Raw genomic sequence first — 11824 nt, forward strand, 5'->3', positions numbered from 1 at the left:
TTGGCCCTCCTAGGTAAGGGAAAATTCCTTCTCATATTCTGTATTGATATAGGGAAGCCAGTATTAGCCAAACCAATAGCTGCATACCAAGTGCCCGGGGTGAGGATTTGCCCAATAAAGATATTACATCAAAACAGCAGTTGCAACTCAAGTTAAAACCAGAATAGGCTGGAAATAATACAGTTATTATTCAAGTACCCTCTGACTTGTGTGCAGACTAAACAGGTGACATACATTGAATTTAATAATTGTTACTATGAATGATTTTTTAAATACATTTAAAAATTAAAATTAAAAAATGGCATTATCACCTGCAGTTTCACCAAGGACATGACAGTGCTTCTGTTTAATTATCTTGGTAGAGGGGAGACTAGGAGGAGTCTCATTATGATAGAAGATGACTATGACAGAGTTGAGGACAATGGACATACACTTGCAAGGCATGTGCCCCAGAAAAAAACTCATGACAGGTTTTCAAGTATAGAAAGGCAAGTTGCTGAGAAGAAACACCACGGCATGACACTTCTATTAGCAAGGAAGGCTGTATAACTCAGGGTCCAAAATCCTGAGGTTCATCTGGGTCCAAAGTTTCCATTCCAAGTTTCAGGGTCCCTCATTTTTCCTAATCTACACCCTATTTATCACATGAGAAACTTGAGGCTGTAAATCCAGCTGTCATTGCACACAATTAAATTTTTTTTTGAGATTTTATTTATTTATTTGAGAGAGAGAGTAAGAGCGAGCAAAAGCCAGCGAGAGAGAGAGAGAGAGAGAGAGCATGAGCAGGGAAAGCGGCAGGCAGAGGGCAGAGGAAGAAACAGGCTCTCCACTGAGCGGGGAGCCTGATGCAGGGCTCAATCCCAGGACCCCGGGATCATGACCTGAGCCGAAGGCAGACACTTAACTGACTGAGCCACCCAGGCACCCCCACAATTAAATTTTGTATTTCTTTTTAACAATGTTGGTTCTGATGATACAAGAAGTAACAGATCATTTTATGGCTGTTATGGAAGTTCTGTAGTTTTCAGACTGAATTTAAACTGAGAGTTAAAGACTTGAGCTGGTCATTTTCTTTCTATAAGCGGTGCATTCAAAGGAATGCATGTAACACCACAGTCAGACAGTGGTCCGTAATTACCCCGGAAACAGTCAAGTGGAGCAGCCTCTTGGGCTCTCAAGGTACCTGTTTCTGTTAGAATTTTATCACGATCAACCCCATGTGATGACTTGATAAATGAGATGCCACTCCATGCTGTGCATCACTAGCTTCCCAGTGACCATTTACAAGGAGCTCAGCACTACACTGAAACCCAATCCAACCCATCGTAGAGAGGCTGTGGGCCAGAATCACTCCTAGTGTCAACTCTGTATCAGTCAGATCCAATCGGGAGTCAGGAAAAGCTCTTATTTTGAGAAAGGGAATTTTAACAGAAACAGTGTTCAATTAGGCAAAGGTGGTTGACTCCTTAAAGAGGTAAGGAAATACTCAGGAGATCTAAAATTAGTGAAGGCAACCACAAAGCTACTATCTATAGTCGAGTGATGACAAAGGAAGATGCCCACCCAAAGACAGATTCAAATTTCTTTGAAAAGGGTTAGACAGGGGCGCCTGGGTGGCTCAGATGGTTAAACTGCTGCCTTCTTCCCAGGTCATGATCCCAGGGTCGTGGGATCAAGTCCCGCATCGGGCTCCCTGCTCCTCAGGGAGCCTGCTTCTCCCTCTGCCTCTCTCTCTCTCTCTCGTGAATAAATGAATAAAATCTTAAAAAAAAAAAAAGGGTTAGACAAACTCAGAAGCCAACAGCCTTACTGGTGTCAAAGCAAGTTGCCTGAGAGGGCAAGCTGGAGCTACACTGTTGGAGTCACCCATGGTTGTCACAAGGTGTGGTCTAGAGACTTGGTGTGCCTGACCCGTACCTAGCAGTCACTAGGTGGGGAGAGTTAATGGAGCGCATTGCCACAGCTGCTATGGAAGTGGCTCCTTGCTAGGGAAACGCAGGTAGTAAGAAGCAGTTGTTAGGTACGGAAATAGTTGTCTCAGGGGTGGTAGAAACTTGCTCATAGAAATAGCCCACTGACTGGGAGAGTGTGGCCTGAAGTGGTAGCAGGGATGCTCTTTACATCAGGTCCTAGGGGTAGGTAGACAAATGTTTCTTGACAGCTTGACTAAAACCTGCCATTAAAGCATCCTCGTGTTGGGAGAGTCTGTGAGGTCTACTAATATTGTTGGGAAAATATAACTGAAAACTAAATCTCCTGCTACTCGAGAAAACCTCTTTACAAAAGGAGAAGAGAAATAAAGCCAGTTTTATTATTGAAAGAGTATGAAACCATCATGTGATGTGCATCACAGGCATTTCCTAAACAGATTGCAAAAAAAACCACTATGAAATCTTACCATTGTACATAGCCAAGTGATATATTTTATACATTTTCAGGATAAATAATAACTAATCCTTGATTAAGAGGACTGTACGGCACCATTTGTTACATATAGCTCATCCTAAATCACCTGGTAATTGGAGTAGCCACTTGTTTTGCTAAATGCTTTTAAAAGAAAAAAAATATTTTTTGTATCTTTACGACAGGAGAAAGGCTAGGTTTGGAGCTTGGAGCCAGGAAAGTGGGAGACAGGGCTGACATCTTGCATTTCAAGAGATGGCCCCCAAGCCTTGACAGGCTCCCCAGTTCCTGGGATACTCTTTCACCCATTGCATAGATTTACTTACAGTTCAAAGAGGCAAAGAAAGAACGTACGTTTTCTAAAGTAAACACTTCAAAAAGGGGAGGAAGTTGGAAGTCTCTTCCCTTATTTTTAGCAAGGAGAATTAAACTTCCATTTGCAATATGTGTTTGTTCTTACAATATGAGCATCAATGGGTCTCAGCAACCATGCTTAATAAAGGAAGCCTGGAAGCAGGACCACAACTGGGAAAGGAAGTGGCGTCCTACCTTGGTCTCCTTCCAGTGTCCCTAGAGTGCTCTCTCTTGACAAAGCTGAACATGTTTGCTAGCTGTAAAGAAGAGATTTTTAGGAAGAGGGTATTGCTCTAGACAAAGAACGGTTGATTAGGAGCTGAGGGACGATAAATTGATAACCTTGCCCACATCCTATACACACTTTGCTTACTCTACTTTTTATGTCTAAAATCCCAAGATATTACATCATAAAAGCATATAGATATATAAATTATTACTCTTTATTGCGACAAGGGCCCCATGTGGGACCCCATTGTTGTGTGGTACTATCATTTAATCTATCGATGGGTAATAAGTTGTATCCACAATGCACAGTTTAAAACTGCAAACACTACTGCAACAAGATATACTTGCATATGTGTATTTTTGGATTTTTGCCCGTGTATTTTAGAATAGATTTCTTGAAATGAGATCTCAGTGTAAAAGGGGAAACGCATATGTAATTTGCCAAATTCCCTTCCATAAGGTTGTACCATTTTGCTTTCCCAACAAAAATGTGAGTTCTTGCTTCTCTGTAGCCTTGGCAACCAAGTATTTTTGCAAACTTTTGAATGTTTGCCAATCATATAGATAAGATATGGTGTATAAGCAAAGCTGTAATTTGCATTTGTATTTAGTTATATCGTTTAATCCTCTCTTTTAGAGGGTTTATTGTCTTTACTCTTAAAGTAAAAGAAGTGAACTTAGAATTTGAATTTGGAATGCCACCCTAAGCAGGCTTCTTTTATTTTTTTTTAATTTTTTTATTGTTATGTTAATCACCATATATTACATCATTAGTTTTTGGTGCAGTGTTCCATGATTCATTGTTTGTTCATAACACCCAGTGCTCCATGCAGAACGTGCCCTCCTCAATACCCATCACCAGGATAACCCATCCCCCTCCCCCCTCCCCTCTAGAACCCTCAGTGTCTTCTTTTAATCTCCTAGACATATGGATCTTTTTTTTTAATATTGATTCAAACACAATAAGGCATTTATTAATGAGTAAGATATACTTCAGAAACATGCATTGTTTCTGGAAACATGGTTATTATATAAAAATTAATATAGAAACAATTTATTAATAGATTTAAGGGGATTGGCAAAGTAAGCTGAGAACTCCTTATAAAAAGTAGGAAGATAAATATTAGAAAAACCACCTAAGACACATGGAAAAACAAAAACAGATATCTGTGAATCTTGGAGAGAAAAAAAAATGTGAAGTTCAAATGAGAAGTCAGAGGAGGTACAGTAATATTGCTGATTAGATCTGTCTTAAGGTAAGACGCATTACTTGTTCTAGAAAAAGTAGAAGAGGACAAGATACAGATCTTTCTTCAAAAAAGCATCTCTACAATAAGTTTCAACAGTTACATTTACATTTAGAAATACAAGTTAAGAACTATTTTCATAAGGAAAAAACAAAACACACCACAAGAAAACAAATCTCCACTCAAGCATTTCAATCTTAATGCCACCCAATCATAACCAAACATTTTGGACTAGTTTGTTTGTTTGTTTGTTTGTTTTTTGCACGATTAATTTAATGGTCTGTTTCTTCTTCTCCATTTCCCCACAAAAGACTACTATTTTTAAAACTTACTTTTACTAGGGTATTTATACTCCATTTAATTTTTAGAAATAACTGGCTTTGACTACAAATATCCGCTATATCATTATGATGGCAAACTCATGGAAATCAAATCTAAATTATGTGAGCTTATATTTGTTCACTTAACTACCAAATTGACCTGGGCAATAACCAATCCCACTTTTGTTTGGTGAAAATGTATAGAATATATATGAGTGAAGTAGTGTGCATTAGGGTGGGTGAGGTGTAAGAGAAGTGTTTATAAATTCTACAACAAAAAAAAACAAAAGAAAATTTAGTTAGATTTAATAGAAGCTGACATACTTCAGGTGTTTTTTAACCCCGTCACTTTTTATGTGGGTGTGACTCTCAGACAATATCTCTGAAAGTATTGTTTCTTTTCCAAATTCATTCACCTCAGTCTCAGCAGAATAACTTAATTAATACACAAAGTATGAAAATAGTGTCCCTCATATTTATAAATAAATGAATTTTAAATACTTATGTGCCTTGGGTCATCATCCTCTCAACCAAAATTTTAATTTGCATTTGACTTAAACACAGTTGTTTTTCAATGAGTTTCAGAAACATCAACTTCATACATACAGAAAAAAAATGTAAACTGATTCCTCCATGTGAAAAAGATTGGAGTTTTTATTTAAAACAAACAATATTGGGACACCTGGGTGGCTCAGTTGATTAAGCGTCTGCCTTCGGCTCAGGTCATGATCCCAGAGTCCTGTGATCCAGTCCCACATCAGGCTCCCTGTTCAGTGGGGAGCCTGCTTCTCCCTCTGTCTGCCATTCCCCCTGCTTGTGCTCTCTCTGTCTCTCTCTCTCTCTCTCTCTCTGACAAATAAATAAATTAATTAAATCTTTAAAAAAATAAAACAAACAATATAAATTTGTCAGTGTAATTTGATGGCCGCTTTAAAAAGCAGATGTAATCTTAGGCTTAAGTTATACAAGAATAAAATATAGATCTAGGGAGGAGATAGCCTCATTATATAGTTTGATGGTTAGAATTTATCCAGAGATGATATAGAAAAGCCCACATACAGTCTCATTGTAATTATACACGCAAAGAGTTCACTACCAATGTTAATTTGAGATGGTGAGGACATAAAAATACTTTCACTTGTGACCTTCAAGTACTCACTCTAAATCAGGTATCAGTAAATATAGACAGGTCTCAGAGATTATACCAGATGTAAGAGGTTCTAAAAATTTACAAACAGTGATGAAATGAATGAATTAGTAAGAATTTGCACTTAAAACATGACAAATGGGAGGTTTCTAAATGACATTAGAAAAATGATATCTGCTCAATATAACCTTTTGCAAATATTTAAAACAATATTAGAATTAAGACTGACAATCTTTGTGGTAGACTGTGTTTATTAAATGAGAGTGGATTGGCCACCCCATTTGTTCCTTCTTGCTGTTAGCCAAGAGATGGATGGTCATTTGCTGGAGGTAGAGGATATAAGAATCTACAAGGCACGGTTCCTGCTCCCCAATTTACATCAATCCATTTTTGTTAAAACAATTTTGGTACCTTTTTCAGTAAGTTAACCAGATGATTTTCACTGGTTCTTTGTTTTTTTTTTTCTTCTTAAGAATACTCCTTCCCCAACACACACACACACACGTACACATATGCACAGAGCCATGAGCTTGTAATTGTTAACTTTCTTGACACTTAACATATATTTCACCCGGATAGCATAAATTTAGATTGAATTTCCAGTGTAGAGTTTTTCCGATTTGTAAGCACTTTTATTTCCTTGTTTTTACCTTGTTCCTTTTAAGAGTATGTCACTATCATATGACCTCACTGATATGAGGAATTCTTAATCTCAGGAAACAAACTGAGGGTTGCTGGAGTGGTGGGGGGTGGGAGGGATGGGGTGGCTGGGTGATAGACATTGGAGAGGGTGTGTGCTATGGTGAGCGCTGTGAATTGTGCAAGACTGTTGAATCACAGACCTGCACGTCTGAAACAAATAATACATTATATGTTAAAAAAAAGAAGAAGAAGAAGAAGATAGTAGGAAGGGAAAATGAAGGGGGCAAATCGGAGGGGGAGACGAACCATGAGAGACTATGGACTCTGAAAAACAAACTGAGGGTTTTAGAAGAGAGGGGGATGGGGGGATGGGTTAGCCCGGTAATGGGTATTAAAGAGGGCATGTACCGCATGGAGCACTGGGTGTTATATGCAAACAATGAATCATGGAACACTACATCAAAAAGTAATGATGTAATGTGGGGTGATTAGCATAACATAATAAAAAAAAGAGTATGTCAAATACCATATATATAGATTTTGTCCATGTTGAAACTCTACTAGCATGGCTAAGACATACTAAATTCCTCTATCACTTTACAAATTCTGGCGTGTGTTTGTTTTTCTATTCGTAGTTTACCTGGGGAGATACAGATAACATTTATGATCTTTACTTGCTCATATGAGAATTGCTGCTGTTAAAATACCCTGAAAACAGCATTTCAAATTAAGCCAAAAATGATTTGCCCCATGCTGTTGTCATCTTGTGTGAGACTTAAACAAGAAACAACTGTGAAATAAAAGCTACTAGTAATGCCCAGAAAACTGAAGTGAAACATAAAGAAACTCAACCATGACGGGATAGTTCATTTTCTTTCCCCATGCTTCTACTAAATGAAAAGGAGATGATAATGTGTGACATAAAGTTGAAAGAGATCACAAAACAACAGATATTAATTCTAAATATAGTAAGAATTTATAAAATGGATCATTTCTCTAGTAGTTTGGTCTTCATATAATTAAATGACGATGCACTACTGGTGTATTAAATGGTGATCCATTGAATGTGATATTCTTTAAAATTAGAAGAAATGACTTCTGAATAATTGAGTTTTTTACAACATGAGTATCAATATTGGAAGAGTCATTTCATATTCTGCTTGTTTCAATTAAAATTACTGTATATTTATTACTGGACCAAGAACACTAGTTTTTAGAGTAATATTTTTCCAAGTCTTTGACTGCTATAGGGGCCATTTTCTTGACAAGTTTTGCTCTATTTTCTAGGTTTTAAACCTCTAGACCCTGGGGTCATGTTAATGCAGTACCTGGTGGAGTAGAAAGAAACTGAACATACTTCAAATCAACTACACTTCAACACAGTGTTCTCTTAAGTTACATGAAGCATGATGAAAATTGTTAATGTATGTGAAATCATTAGTTCCATTTCCAACATTATCCTATTTAAAAGAATCAAATACAATTTGTAATTAACATGGGACTATCAATGAAGTTGTCATTTGAAGGGTGATTATTAGCCATTAAAAAGTGAAAAAATCTATTTACTGTCACATCTGATATCCTGTGTGGGCATTTTGAAAAGTGCAATAGTATTTGAAGCCATGTTTCAACTCAGAATTCATGTGTTAATAACCCTGTGCTACAATAGCAATTCAGAATAGTTCTATAAAAATCAATTTACAGTTAAATTTATATTTAATATTCACTCTGTGATTTTCTCTTATGAAGTTCTTAGGAAATCTTACTCAAGTTGCACTTTGTTTAATGGAGAGTGAAGCACACATCTGTTTGTACTATTAGCTTATTATTAGGTGAACCATGAGCTTTTAAATTAGTGGCCCCAATATCTAACATTTTAGTATATAATGTTATATAAAAACAAATGAGAATTTTATGGATTTTCTGTTTTTAAACATTTCTTAATATGTGATTGATTTCAAAATTAATTTAGGCTTTTTTAACAATTAATAAAATGTGGCATAGGAACTATGCTTTCAAAGCTCGTTGGGTGTTATTACACTATTCTATCAATTGCATTTTTTATGCATATGTATTATTGAATTTGAGCCTTTTAAAAACTTTATTAAGTTAGTACTATATGCTTAGACAGGAGACATGCCAAAGAAATCTTCCCTGAGCTCCAAATGTTAGTAATGACAAAGTCAGGATTCTTTAAAGCAGGCTTGTCTGGCTCTAAATGCGTTATTCTTTGCACTGTGAGGGAGTATTTATTATTTAAAGCTGGCTCTGGAACCTTTTATAACATTTAGTCAATTAAATCTAAATCAGTAGGGTAATATGTTAAACACATAACAGGAGGGTATTTAGTCTAACTGAAGTACAAGAAGGGAACGTTTTGACAAAGTCAATATATTTACAAACACAATAATCTCTCATAATCTTTAGCCTTAAAACTTTCCTCTTATTATGTGTTTGGTTTTCTTTTTATTCTGATACTACAAATATAGATTACCAAAGCTTTGTTTCCAAATAGTGTTTACAAATTAGTTGAAATCATTAAATTAATAATTTTAATATACTTACTTGCTAATGTCTGTGCTAACCCATATATTTCTTCCTAAGACAAGTAAAAATGTTATAGCATTTTCAAGGTTAGAAGCTTTCAGAGAAAAGAAGTTTTCCATCTGTATTTTTTATGATGATATTAGTTGATCTACGTCTGATATCTCCAACAGATATGCCCTGTAGGGACCAGATTCAATTGAAAGAAGCGGGGGGGAGGGGGGTTGGACATGAGAAATAAATGGAAGACATTGATAATCAATCATGGAGTTCTTTCCTACTTAGTGTGGACAAGACCTCAAAATCCTTCTCAACAAGTACTCCGGGAAGCCACTACCAATTGATCAGAGTTGGCATGTCAGTTGAAACCTATTTACCATCCCTGCCCTCAATTCCATTCATAACACAGTTGCCAAACTTGTCTTTCTAACATTTCATTCCCCTACTAAAATCCATCGTTGACTTGACATTGCCTTTAAAATGAAACACAAACTCTTGAATATAGCATAAAATGGTAACACAGCTTCTGCTTATTTCTTCAGCCACGATGCCAATCCTACTCTCCCAAATACACCTCAACACAGACACATGTATATACCCTTTCTCTCACTCTCTCACACACACAGTGCATTCCCAAATAGACACACACATACACACATATACCACCACATACTTTAACATACACTTACAGACAGACACATAAAGAGACACACATTTGCACTCAACTCAAATAAGAAAAATTTAAAAGATTATTCCAAATCTTTCAAAAGTTGCATATATTTTTGTCTCTATTTCACTCCCCATCATCCTTCACACTTTTTGAATTGTGTAATCCCTACTTAGCCTTTCTGACAAATCTCTTCCTTGATTATTGGGCTGAGTTCTGTGTCCAAGATGCCTCTTTTATATTGCTTTTTAGAAAACCATTAGCACTCAGTATGTACTATTGTCATCATATTGACTAGATTGCATTTATTAATATTGGTTTAATTGTCTATATAGACTGAACATATGTGAGAGTAATATGGGATAATTACTTGTTTTCTGATGCATAGAATTTGTATACCATATAATAAACATTCAACAGTTATTTGTATTAATTGAACATATATTGTTTCACTATTTTATAATTTATATACTAATACATATTTATCACATTATATGTGTTATTATTATAAGTGTTTTGTACGTACTAATTCACTTAACCCTCACAATAGCCTTTGACTTAAAGACTACATTCCAGCTATAGAGATGAGAAACTTGATGTCTTTATTCAATTTTCCCCAAAGGAGACTGGGATGAGGATTATTAAGCAAATGATTTATCTAGAAAGTACTCCCAGGAGAAACCAGAAGGAAATAGAGGAAGCAGGTTGGGAAGGTAAAGAAGCCAAGTAAGGTGTAATTTCTAGCTAAGCGTGACCTTATCCCAGGGGAAAGTTCTAGAATATAAATTAGGCCTTATATATTGTCCTGAAGGCAAATGAGCTGAATTTTTACCCTACTGCATCAGTTAGTCCTTGGCTAACAATACCCCAGGCAGTTATAAGCTTCCAGGCACGTCCTCTCTCTCTACCTACAGTCAAAACAGCTTTAGATGCAAATGGGAGTCTTTTGAGTAGAGTTCCTACTGTTGCAGTTTGAAGCCAGTAACACATAGGTGAAGCTGGAATGAACAAAACAGTTAAAGGGATCTAGATCCAAGGAATCCTGGATGGGTTCCTACAGGCTTCATTATAAGGAAATTAAATAACTTGCCCAAGTTCTCCCAGTTAGACAGTAGAGCTGGAATTGGAATGCTGAGCTTCCTGTTCTCAATTCTGTGTCCTTAACTACTGTACTATAATGTTATTCTTGCTTTATGTTAATTTAGAACTTTAATCATTCAGCCTGGTTTCTACCCAATTGACTAAACTATCAGCTAAAATATGCTGCACTCTAAAGTCTGACCAAATCGTTCTTTGAGGTTTATATTTTGCAGGGTACAATGTGTATTTTGGTAAGAGTAGGGGCTTTGGGATCAGACAGTTCTGGGTTATAATCCTTGATCCACTCTGTATTATTCAGGGTCTCCAGAGAAACAGAATCAATAGCATGCGTGTATATACAAAGATTTATTTTAAGGAACTGATCCACGTGGTTATGAAGGCTAGCAACTCCAAAATATTCAGGGTAGCCTGAAAAACTGGAAGAGCTGATGTTACAGTCCTGGCCTAAGGGTCAACTGTGGGTAGAATTCCCACTTGCTCGGAGGAACTCAGTCTTTGTTCTAGTGAGACCCTCAACTGACTGGATGAGTCCCAACCAAATTACAGAAGGCAATCTGCTTTACAGACAGCTCACAGATTTAAATGCTAATATTCACCCCAAACCATCCTCACAGAAACATCCAGAAATGTGGAGAATAATGTTTCACCAAATGTCTGGGCATCATGGCTCAGTCAAATTGACACAAAATATTAACCATCACACACACTTTTATAACTACCTTTAAGAAACTTACTAATTTCTCAAACTGAGTTTCCTCTTATATTTTTTTCTTGTTTTCTTTATCTTCTACTTGTTTTCTTTATCTTCTTATCATCATTAGTAATGACAACATTGTTAGTTCAAGCCAAGAATTAAATGGCATAGAATGAGAATAGGACAAAGCACCTAGCAATGTAGCCCATAATATATATTCCATAAATGGCAGTATTTACAGAAAACAGGTCTAATTACTTCATTTTTCTCCCTCAAAGTTTGTGGGTTTGGAGATTCAAAGCTTGAAAAGGTACATGTTAATGATTAGCTTGTTTGAATGATTATAACGGATCAGAGCATACGATTGTTCCTTTTATACTGCCCATTTCTTTGCCTTTGTAGAAAAAGGAGAAAAAAATATATAATGTTAAGAATCTTAAAAATAATGGTATCATGAATAAAAGACTTTAATTTTCA

This window comes from Callorhinus ursinus, unplaced genomic scaffold (assembly GCF_003265705.2).
Source record: "Callorhinus ursinus isolate GAN/ISIS: 27379988/994484 unplaced genomic scaffold, GSC_fseal_2.0 scaffold7, whole genome shotgun sequence".
In the NCBI taxonomy this organism is placed as follows: Eukaryota; Metazoa; Chordata; class Mammalia; order Carnivora; family Otariidae; genus Callorhinus; species Callorhinus ursinus.